The sequence below is a fragment of the Lagopus muta genome, chromosome 5 (assembly GCF_023343835.1).
Source record: "Lagopus muta isolate bLagMut1 chromosome 5, bLagMut1 primary, whole genome shotgun sequence".
Lineage (NCBI taxonomy): Eukaryota > Metazoa > Chordata > Aves > Galliformes > Phasianidae > Lagopus > Lagopus muta.
The window spans coordinates 28,708,191-28,721,130 of NC_064437.1; positions in this window are offsets into that span (position 1 = coordinate 28,708,191).

Here is a 12,940-nt window from a genome sequence, read left to right on the forward strand (position 1 = left end):
TCATCTTTTTTATCCAGATTTTCCAGAACCACAGTATTGCGACATGTAGGATGATACATTGATGCCACCGATGTTAAGTAAGCATTTATGTCCTAGGAAAGTACTGGCTTGTGTTTATCATTCACTGTAGTCTAAGAGTCTAATGGCTGACAGGTAATCTAACTTGTATTAAAGACGTAAATTATGCAGTCATTTACAGACAAATCTGTTAAGCGCTTTGGAAGACCATAATTTAAAAGCCATGACATAATCAAACCTTTCCACTGTTCACCACAGCTAATGCATTCAAATCCCAAGCAGTAAATTTGTTAAAATTGTCACATCCAGTTTATTCAATGCTGATTATTTGCCAGGGGCAAATCTTTACACTATCAATTCCACTGAGGCGTCCTAGTTGTTTTACTGGTAGGGAGGATTTTACCCTCGTCGCAGGGAACAGAAATCTCTGAAAATTTAGCACTTTTTGAAAGAAAGAAAAAAGAACAGATTGTTCAGTTTTACTTTCCATGAGTGAGTTATAAATTCTGACAGGGGAAGGCTCAGTAATTTAAATAACACTTCAATCATTAATCACTCAAAATTATGGATAAGAGAGTTGAGAGTTGCATAGGAAAAATCAAACTGTATTTGAAGTTTGTGCACAATTTGATAAAACTTTCATGCATCAAGGGAAGCATATGTGGGATCATGAACATTTCCATTTTTACATATATTTTTTCTAAGCCACCATTTTAAATTTAAAATGACTAATTTAGCAAGCTTTCTAATGCGTGTATAAGCTGGATAAATACACAATCATTTCATATTTAAAATCCAGCTGTTCAAAATAGCTATACTTTCAGCAACCTTGAAAAACCCAGATTATCATTTCTTTCAGAAAAGTACTTCAAATGAAAAACAAACAAACAAACAAAACAATCCAACAGTTAACTAGCTCATTTAGTGAAAAAACCTTGAAAGACAAGAGTGTGGATTAACCCCGCAGGTGCTGAGCACCACACAGTCATTCACTCACCTTCCCTCTTCCCAGTGGAATGGGGGGAGAAATGGAAAAAGTAGAACTTATGGGCTGAGATAAAACTATTTACTGAGATAATGAAAAGAATAATAATTGTGACTAATATATATATATATATACATACATATATATGTTTATAACAGATGATGCACAAGCAATTACTCACCACCTTCCATCTGATGCCCAGCTTGCCCCTGAGCAGCAGAAGAGTGAGATGCACTCCCTGGCTAAAGTAAATTTCCTCTGCCTGATATTTCCAGTACATGTATCAGAAAAGCATTGGTATTTAGATTGCATTTCTGCTTTCTGACTATTAGAATATTCTACAGTCAGAGCAAATATCCGTTATAAATACATCTTATGAGTTTGCCTATGGTCCTTCAGAAGGACCACATGCAAAATTAGTTGTACTGCTTCTGGTTTAGAATGCTCATGCAAATACTCTTACCTAAAAGCAATTTCCAAAGCTCGGGATACCACAGTGGCTATGTTTTTTTCCTACTTATCTAGGATTTTTTTAGGATGAAGGGGTATGTTTTTTGTTTGTTTGTTTGTTTTTTCCTTTTTTTTTTTTTTTTTTTTTTTTTTTTTTGCACTGAAAGTGAATAGAAGTAAGCAAATACAGTTTCAGAACTGAGTATGGATCAGACTCTGGAGAGTCTTCTTAGCCAGTAAAGAAATTTCTTTTGGTCAAGATGTCTCACTTTTAATGTAGAAAGATATCAATTCCAGTTTTAGATCCCTGCTATTAAATTCATAAAAGGTACACATCCATTAAATGTAAGTAATATTCCTTGCAAGTTCTGGAACCTAAACTGATGAAAGCATTACTGATGTGGTCATCGCTGTAACCTTGAACTTAGTATAGAATGTGTGATGCCATATAACTAAACTTACTTCCTCTACAAGTGGGATTCTAGTGAACGTGAGTTTTTCTACTGACTTCCAAGGACTCTTGAGAAAAAGATGAGAGATCCTCAGTAAGCTTTTTAAAAATAGTCATAGTTTTTCTTGATACATTAAGAATATGCCACTAACTTCTTTCCACAGGATGCTTTCCACAGGTTTCTCTTTAATACAAAATCTGAAGATCTTTCTCATTTTTTACCATCTGATAGTTAAGTTAGTATAATAATAATTGAAAAGGACAGACTAAGCCTCTGAAGATCCTTCTTTTATTATTGCCTATTAAGAAAGAGCCCCAGCAGACCTACTTCAAAAGAAATAGAACTCTACATCATTAAACTCTACAAAAAGCATGGGAGAACAGAAGCTATTACATCAGTGAGCAATTAAAACTCTCAAATATTTTTCTTCTCACTTTCAATCACGTGCCAATATTTAAGCATCTGCCAGATAGCAGGTGGTTTGTAAATCATTATCTTTTAAAATTATGTTGCTAATGGCATGTGTGAAATGACTGAAAAATTACACGTTTCCCCTTTTCCTCCATTAAAGTAAAATAAATTGCTGCAATACATTATCTCAAGTTCAAGAGCCATCAAGCACAGACAACCTGTGTTTCCCGCATTCCACCCTACTTTCTGGTAGAGTTTCCTTCCCTATTAATGGTGGACAATACATTATGTGATATTTGACTTTAATGACTTCCCTCTATAAGGAATAACTAAAGACAACTAAAAGCATCAACACCAACTGGTCTCTCAAATGGAACATGGTCTATTAATTAGGAATGATCAGCTAATTCTTTGAACAGTACTGGCAGACAGAAGATGCAATCTGTCTATGAAAATAGCAAGAAATCACTGCAATAATATAGGGACTTGAATATAGAAACAAAACTACCAAGTGGTTAAACAACACATAAATAGAACTGTCAATTTTGTTTACAACAGAGTAATGAAGAATCTAATTTAAATATCAAAATATGGTCAAACCTCTTGATTTTTGCACAGTTCACAATGCTCACAATTGTTCCTTGTTTTCAAAGTAACACGGCACATAAGGAATCTGCAAATCTCTGTTTCTGCAAGCTTAGCACAAAAAGCCTGAATTTTGGAAACTTATTCTTTTGCTTGTACTGCCAACTGCTGAAACTTCTGAGGATTAAACAGCTTTGGAAGTCCTCATTTTGGCTGCTCAGATGATAAGCATGGAAACTTCTGTTTTACTTTTCCAAACAATCCTACTGGGTGACACGGATCTTTGAGAACAGAAACCAAGCATCCAGGATTTCCCTTTCTTCCTTGTCCAGAAGAAAACATATCTGGAACCATGGAAGTCTCCCTGATGAAACTGGGAGAATGGTACTTGGATGTCTGGTATATATAAACATTTAGAAGTGGGGAGAAACCTCCTGCAGTGTATAACCATTCTGTTAGGAAACAATAGTCTTAAGAAATAGATGGCTTTTGGTGTCTTCACATATTATGAATAAAATTGGCAAAAAGGACAGAGGGCCAAATGTAAAACTAAGTAGCCAGCAATTCAGGATTTGAAAAGGAGGCTGAGTTGGTTTTCTGATGGTAAAGTTTTATGAAATAAATTTCAGACACTTCATTTATTTTTCCCATTCTAATTTTATATCACTTCTATTAAATGAATAGTTGCTTCAAAAATTCATACCATTTCTAGATTCTGAGCATTCTAGTTGATTCACATCTTCCAGATTTTACATCAAGATTATTGCCAGTTAACTTGACAGATGAGGAAAGCAAAAGTGTTCATAAGTACTGGAGGATAGTTGTCATGTGTTTTAGCTCAGCTGCCTTCTGACACAGCTAATAAACACCAAACAATAGGAAAGATTTATTTCAAAAAGTGACATTAGTCAATAAAAAAAGGGTGCTGCAGTGCAGACACAAACTCAAGTACCATGCAATACAGGGATGTTTCTATTTTGCTATTCAAAACAAACAGATAAAAAACATAGACAGTTCAGACTAGATTTATTACTTATTACTTATTATTTATTACTTATTTATTTCATTTTAGAGGGCAGGATTGATGCATTAGCAAAATCCTTGCAGTTTCTAATAGCTTCATACAGATCTCACACTGTCAGTTAAAATAGCATAGCATCACCACTGATTACCATTATTTTTTTGACTGTGCCCATCCTTTACTGCCTTCTCCTTATTACCTGCTAGCATCACAAGATCTGCTTCATTTACTTTAATCAAAAGTTCTCCACAAACATCTCCTGTTAGTATTTAGTTCAAATGAAGCACCCTGTCAAAATCTCTGATGACTCCACTAAACACAGCCCTCACAGATGAAAGGCAAATAACAGCAAAATCATAAAATTGCTCTAATAAATCACAGAAAATGGGTTTTCTTCTAAGTATTTCCAGCTTTGTTAATTAAGTGAGCTTGGTTCAAGCTTGTTGAAAGTCTTCAGTGATTTTTAGAGTAAATCCATATATATTGCTTTTCTCAGGCTCACTGCATCACTGTGCATACTGAATTATTTATCTGGAAAGGCACAAAGGAGTTCAATATCAGAAATGATGTGTTGTAAGAGTCTTCTACAGTGCTTTGGTTCAGATTTTCTGTCTAAAACCCAAAGTTACTCATGGCTAAAGCCCTCTAATTTGTTTTCTTCGCATCTTATAATAAAGGAACGTGGATGGCCAATTCAGTTCTTACACCATAACCAAAAAAAAGAATCTGCAAAGTGCAGATTCACTTTATTTCTGTATAGTCCTTACCATGTTCTCAAACAGTGTGCTGATGAACAGCGAATGCACATCTGGATTTAAGCATGGAGGTACATTTTAAGTACATGTATACGATCCAGTAGTATCAAGAGGGGGCCACTATTCTTACAAATCCCATAAACTGAAAAAGATGAAATAAAAATATGAATAGAACATTCAGGAAAAAATCATTATGAAATCTTGCTACTGAGACAGTCCCACTTAATTCTTGCACAAGAGTGCTGTTAGCAGATGCAGTGATTCTGGAGATTTTTTTGAGAACCTCTGGATTTTCTTCCCATTTGCATACATGATCCTGAAAGCAGCTGGCATCTTGCAAGCAAGCAACATATTAGATTTTGGCATGTCAGCTCCAGCCTTTTCAGAAAGTCCTCTTTACATTTTTGCTGTATACAAAGTTAACCTTAACGTTGTTGATTACATTACACAGCTGTTTTTCACAGCTGATAATGGAAACAAATACTCAGTGTAGAATTTACCTTTTGGGTAGAATACGTAAAAGCTTTTAAGTAGCTAAAAGTCCAGGAAGACTGTCTTAAAAAAGTAGAATTTTCTTTTAGAAACTGTCACTACAGTGGACAAGCAGCTGAAGGTTACATTTTTAGAGTTATTTACTGAACAAAGTATGCAGACAGATTTTAGGGTAGGTGCCTACATTTCCCAGTGTATCTAAATTTGCATCTTTATTCACACGAACACCTGCAGAATCTTCTTCTTTACCATGTTTGAGAATGTAATTTCAGTTCCCCGTTTGCTCAAGCTCTCTGAAATGGGTACCTGCTGTGAAGAGCACTTGTAAAGTAGTTTAAAAGGTAGTTATACAAACTAAAACAAATAATGCTATAACAAGTATAACAAGATTGTTATTTAAGCTAAAATCGCTGTTAGCATTACATTTTTACAAATGGTTTCAAATTCTTGTATGTCTAAGATGGAATGTGCCTTAATATTTTCATCTTGAAGTTCTTTATGAGATCTCTACATTAGCTCTAATGGACTGTTTTACATTTAACTTTGAGGTTAACTTCCTCAAAATGCTCAAAACACTTCAGTAAGAAATCCCTTTACAGGGAGGAGTACCAATATGAAATCACCCTGAAGTGCACCATATCACCTGCTTCCAATCACCTGATCCACAACACTATGGACTACTACAGCTAGGTGCTGATTGTACATTTCACTGGAAGCTATTAAAAACATTCCAGTAGAGTATTTTTAAAAATAGGGAAGCTTTCATGGGCAACAAGAAACAGATTTGATATCCAAGGATGACAGATTATTGTCATCCTTACAAGAAGTGAAGTCCTTGATCCATGTGTTAAGTGTAGTGATTAATAACACAATTCGGACAAACAAATGACCACTTTGCACTTATTTCAGACTACAACCTTCTCTTCTGTACATCTGGAATTCCACTAACTCATTCTAGTTGCAGAGAAAGCAAAAAGCATGGCAACAATCTCACGTTACCATATACATTTCAAAGCTGAATTATTTTCTCTGGCAAGTATCAAAGAACACATATGAAGAAGGGAGTTAGGGGATACTCAGGGAGGTTAAAATACTGAATATAATGAACAGAGCATGGACCTTGACTTAACCAGTGACACTGTCAATTTTTATCATTCTTTATTCACATTACAGAATCACAGAATCGCTCAGGTTGGAAAAGACCTTCAAGATCATTGAGTCGAACGACGATCTGACCATACTACCCTAACCAACAGCCCTCTACTAAATCATGTCCCTGAGCACCACATCCACACAGATTTTAAACACATCCAGGCATGGTGACTCAACACCTCCCTGGGGAGTCTATTTCAGTGCTTAAAAATCCTTTCCATAAAAAAGTGTTTCCTAATGGTGCAACTTGAAACCATTTCCCCTCGTCCTGTCACCTGTCACCAGTGAGAAGAGACCAGCCCCGCTCTGCTGCAATCACCTACAAGTATTGGAAGAGAGCAATAAGGTCTCCCCTCAGCCTCCTTTTCCCCAGGCTGAACAGCCCCAGTTCCTCCAGTCTCTCCTCATAGGCCATATTCTCCAAGCCCTTCCCCAGCCTTGTTGCCCTTCTTGGGACCTGCTCCAGCACCTCCTTTCTATACTGACCTGCCCCAAACTGAACACAGTACTCGAGGTGAGGCCTCACCAGTGCCGAGTACAGGGGCAGGATTACTTCTCTAGTCCTGCTCAGCACTCCATTCCTGATACAAGCCAGGATGCCACTGGCCTTCTTGGCCACCTGGGCACACTGCTGGCTCATATTCAGCCCACTGCCCAGCAGTACACCATGGTAAAATTCCACCAGGCAGCTTTCCAGCCACTCCTCCCCAAGCCTGTAGGGTTGCCTGGTGTTAATGTGGCCAAAACGCAGAACCCGACACTTGGCCCTGTTGAAACTCATACAGTTTACAATGGACCATCAGTACAGTCTATCCAGGTCCCTCTGTAGTGCCCTTCTCCCCTCAGGCAGATCAACACTCCTTCCCAACTTGGTGTCGTCTGCAAATTTACTGAGGGTGCACTCAATCCCCTTATCAAGATCGTTAATAAAGATATTAAATAGAAGTGGCCCCAGTACCGAGCCCTGTGGGGACACTGCTCATGACTGGCAGCCAACTGGATTTAACTCCATTGACCACAGTTCTTTGGGCCCAGTCATCCAGCCAGTGTTTCACCCAGCAAAGCTTATGCCCATCCAACCCATGGGCAGCCAGCTTCTCCAAGAGGATGTTGTGGGGGACAGTGTCAAAGGCTTTACTGAAATCCAGGTAGACCACACTGACAGTCTTACCTTCATCCACTAGGCGGTTCTCCTTGTTACAGAAAGAAATCAGGTTTGTCAGACAGGAACTACCGAGCGTAAACCCATGTTGACTGGGCCTGATCCCCTGGTTGACCTTTAATTGGTCCATGATGGCTCCTGAGATTATCCATTCCATAATCTTCCCTGGCACCAACGTGAGACTGATAGGTCTGCAGCTACTGGGATCATCTTTCCGGCCCTTTTGGAAGACAGGCTTCACATTTGCCAGTCTCCTGTCTGCCAGGACATTTCCGGTTAGCCAGGACTGCTGAAGGATGATGGAGAGTGGCTTGGCAACCACATCTGGCAACTCCCTCAGCACACTGGCGTGCAGTCCATCTGGCTCCATGGACTTGTGAGTGTCCACCTTTGAAAGAAGGTTGAAAACCATCTTTTCATGGATTATGCATGGCATATTTTGTTCTGCATCCCTATCTTCCAGCAAAAGGGGCTGTGTGCCCAGGGAGACCAGCCTTACTATTAAAGACTGAGGCAAAGAAGGCATTAAGTACCTCAGCTTTATCCTTATCCTTAGTCACCGTGCTCCCCTTTGCATCCAACAAGGGATGGAGATTCTCTCTAGCCTTCCTCTCAGTGTTGATGTATTTATAGAAATATTTACTGGTGTCTATAACCTTAATGTCCAAGTTCAGTTCTAGCTGGGCATTGGCCTTCCTAACTTTCTCCACGCACAGCTTCACTATGCATTTGTAATCATCATAATTTGCTTGCCCCTCTTCTAAAGACCATAAACTTTCCTTTCGATCCTGAGTTCCAGCCTGAGGTCTCTGTTCAGCCAGGCGGGTCTCCTTCCCTGTCAACTCATCTTCCATGACTTGAGGATGGTCAGCTCCTGCACCTTAAAAATAACTTACTTAAAATATTCCCAGCTTTCCTTGGTTCCCATGCCCTCTACAACTATCTCCCAGCGAAGCCTTTCAACCATGGTATGAAAGAGACCAAAGTCTGCCCTCCAGAAGTCCAAGCTGGCAGTTCTGCTAACACCTCTCCATGGTTCAGCAAGGATTGAAAAATCTAGCATCTCATGATAACTTTGCCCCAGGCAGCCTCCAACCTTTACATCCCCAACAAGACCTTCTCTGTTAAGAAACAGCAGATCCAGGATTTTGCTTCTCCTTGTTGGCTCCTTCACCAGCTATGTCAGGAATCTATCTCTCACACACTCTAAGAACCTCCAGGACTGTTCCCTTTCTGCTGTATTATAATTCTAGCAGATTTATCAATCAGGTGATAGGTGCTTTATATATAAAAATATAAATATATATTTTTAAAAAATATGGGAAGCTGAAGTCCCCCACAAGAACAAGGGGGAAGAGACCGCGAGACCTCATCAACTGTATAAAGTATTTTATCCACCTCTTCATCCTGTTGCAGACTCCAATGATAATGTCATTCTTATTGGCCTTCTCTTTTATTCTGACCCATAAACTCTCAATCCTATAATCACCATCATTAATTTCCATACATTCACATTTTTTTTCTTAACACAGAGGGCCACACCACCACCCTTCCTTCCTTGCCTATTCTTTTGAATAGTCAGTAGCCATCAATCACAGCACTCCAGCAGTGCGTGTCATCACACCACATTTCTGTGATAGCGACTATATCACATAGCTTTCCAACTGCACAATGGCCTCCAGTTCCTCCTGTTTGTCACCCACACTGCATGCATTAATGTATATGCACCTGGGCTGGGCCACCTTTTCACAGAATCACAGAATCACAGAATTGTAGGGGTTGGAAGGGACCTCCAGAGCTCATTGAGTCCAACCCCCCTGCCAAAGCAGGTTCCCTACACCAGGTCACACAGGTAGGCATCCAGGCAGGTCTTGAACATCTCCAGAGAAGGAGACTCCACCACCTCCCTGGGCAGCCTGTTCCAGTGCTCCGTCACCCTCACTGTAAAGAAGTTCCTTCGCACATTTGTGCGGAACTTCCTATGCTGCAGTTTCTGGCCGTTTCCCCTTGTCCTGTCTCCACTCACCACTGAAAAGAGTCTGTCCTTGCCATTCTGCCCCCCACACCTTAGATACTTACAGACCTGGATCAGGTCCCCTCTCAGTCTTCTTTTCTCAAGGCTGAACAGACCCAGTTCACTCAGCCTTGAGTGGAAGAAGCCTTAATACCCTCTTGATCGTACTCAGGTGTTTCTGCAGTAACCAACCTCCCCGTGTAGTGGGTCTGGTCTGCATATTGGGCCTTCTACTGCCTTCAGCAGAGAGTCAGCAGTGACAACAACCCATCTTTTTTTCTTTGCTGAGGAGTTTCTAATGCTAAGGATAGTCTGGCTAGACTTTGGCGACACCTCCAAGTTGGAAGAACTGTCATCCCCACTGCTGTACAGTTTTCCCCACACAGCACTGTACCTGTTCCGCAGGGACAGCTGGGGAGGCAGGGGAATAGCTGGGCAGGTGTGCCTGCATCACCGAGCAGGGACCCTTTGCCACTGCCCCTGTTCCCCACTTCATCACCATTCCATCCAATTTCACTTCACTTGCTAGAATTCAAACACTAAAAGTAGCAGTAAGCTAGTGTGGAGCACTCCAAATAAACCTCTGCTTCTCATTTTTCAACTGGAGTCATGCATTTTACTTCGAGACCACAAACTTCACAGTTGATTCCTTGTCTCTAACGCTACATTTAGAACCTTCTGCTCAGCTTGACAGAGTTCATCTCAAATGCTGTCTTAAACTCATTCTAGCAGAGTTTTCATTAAGATGTACATGGAATAGATGAAATGGAAAGGCTAAACCTCTTTTTTTTCCCTGAAATACAGCAAAATTTGATCCTTGAACAGCTGAAGGCATCAAGGTTCAGGATTAAAAAAATGACTCAGAAGAGACTGCATTCTTCATTACCAAAGAATTTAAGAGAGATCTTGCTGATAAACTGAAGGATTCCTTGGTTTGGGTTTCTTTTTCAGTTTAGAGGAACTCTAAGACCCTCTCCTCCAAGAAAAAAAACATTTTAAGTCATTCTTTCACGTTAATAGATGCTTATAGCACATTCTCAATGCTCTCTTGAAATGTGGAAGGATGATTTTTAAGAGCTCAATTTTGATAATTTTTAATATTATACATAAATTGCAAATGGTTTAATAGAGCAATTATTTTATAATTAAAATTTATGCCATGGAGCAATAATGAAATATCATAAATAGCTTCAGCTGCAATGAGAAAATATTTTTTTATAAAACCACAAATATTTCAATAGATAATTATGTATTTCATAAACAGAATAAGGATTTGTTTTTGCACATTTCAATACTTCATCTGAAATAACACCTTGTGAGGAATAGAGAACAGAGAGAAAAAGTTCAGCACACAATTTTCCTTCTTTTAGTAAAAAGCAAACTTGTTTCAAAAATCACCACATTCAATAACTGAAGCAAATGTCTATAGAAGTGAATGCAAGTCTAATTATGTACCACAGGTAGTAAATGTCATATTATGTTTCTAGCGATTTTGCAGATAAAAGTTTCGTTTGTGTGCTATTTCCAGTATGATTTTGCTACTAACACTAATAAATAAGAGAAAATATGTTCTGACTTTTAACAAAATAAAGCTTCTTAAAGCAGCAGTTCATTTTGGTTAATACCAAATCCTGTAACTAGGGGCAAAATTAAAGTTTAAAATGTGAGGAAGCAAGATTACTTCTGCTTAAACCACTGCATAAATACACACTGTATTCTTTAAATGCTTACTAGCACTCTAATTCCTTCCCATAAAATTAATTAGCAATAAATCTTCCTGATGATTGTAAGATAAATTTAAAAGAAAGAAAATTTTTTAAAAAAGCTTCCAGTGACTTTCCAGTCTTTCTGAGGGAGACACTCTTCCCTTGCAGTCAACAAGCTACTATTATAATAGTATAGCATCTTCTTTTTTTCATTTCCTTTTTCTTCTTACCATGAAGAATGTCTTTACCTTTAACTAAAAGTTAGTCTCCTAGGTTACATAAATGAATATAACAGCATTGGCTTTTACAGAGCTAAGTCAGTTTACGATTGATGATTTCCCCCTTGCCTGCACACCTAATTCAGTACTAATTAAAATAAAAAATAATTTTAAAAAAAATCCCAATTACAAATTTGACACTTTCTCCAGTGTTATCTTATTTTTACTAATGATACAGGCATTACAGATGAAAGTTTGACGCTTTAGAAGAGTGACCTCAGGTAGAGGAAGGAAGAGCTCTGGAGGAGAGCTATGAAGATGATCAGAGGGCTGGAGCACATCTCCTATGAAGAAAGATTGAGGAAGTTGGGATTGTTTAGAATGGAGAAGGCCTCAGGGAGACTTCGCTGCCATCTTTCAGTACTTGAAAGGAGCTTACAAGCAGGAGCAGAATCAACCTTTTCTGCAAGTAGGTAGTGGTAGGACAAGGGGGAATGGATTTAAACTGAAAGAAGGGAGGTTTAGATTAGAATTTAGGAAACAATTCTCCACTCAAAGAGTGGTGAGGCAGTGCAGCAGACTTCCCAGAGAACCTATGTATGCCCCATTCCTGGAGGCATTCTAGACAAAGCTTGATGGATTCAACAGTGCTACATTATTCCTGAATCCTGGACTATCCCAAATTCCCACTGACCATGGAATTGATGGTATTCTGATTTTTCTCCCTCGCATAAACCTGTAATATTTAGCTGCCCTCTAATAAATGTATTTTCCCAAAAGCACAACCATTCTCTAGAAGAGAAAACAAAAATTGTTGTCATGCTCAGAGTCCTTGAAGAACTTCCATTCAGGTGAGAAATGCCCCACCTTAGGAAATCTTCAGCGCCAGGAGGAACTGACCCCTCATCACTGTCCCCAGTTGCTGGACCACAGACGCAGAAGCCTTCAAGGCCGCAGCCCTCCTTCAGTTGCTGGTCCAACCAGGTACCAGCTGCGATCCAGCTGGGACATTCCTGGTCTCCTCTAGGTAGGTCCTGGCAATGCTACAGACCTACAGACACATCAGTGCTCTTCCACCAGGGCTGCTCCTTATGGAGCCACTCATCCCTTTCATCGCAGGGGATCTCACACACACACCAGGCTTAACTGGCTTCCCTTTTGCTAGCCTTGCACACCCACATTCTTTGCCCTTGATGGTTCCACTGACACAGGCATCCTCCACCCTGTGCTCTGACACCAGTAGCTGCACTCAGAGACCAAACATGCGTGAGCACACAGATCAGACAGCACTCAGCCAGGATGGTATAATGATAATATTTAATCAGAATTCTATGTTGACAGGATGGAATCAGAATTCTGCACTGACAAGATGGAACCAGAATTCTACACTGACAAGATGGAACCAGAATCCTATGTTGACAGGATGGAACCAGAATTCTACATTGACAGGTTGAAATCAGATGTCTCCGGGGAGCTGCCTGGTGTTTGCAGCCTCGTGCCTCTCCTCTCGTTGTCCCCT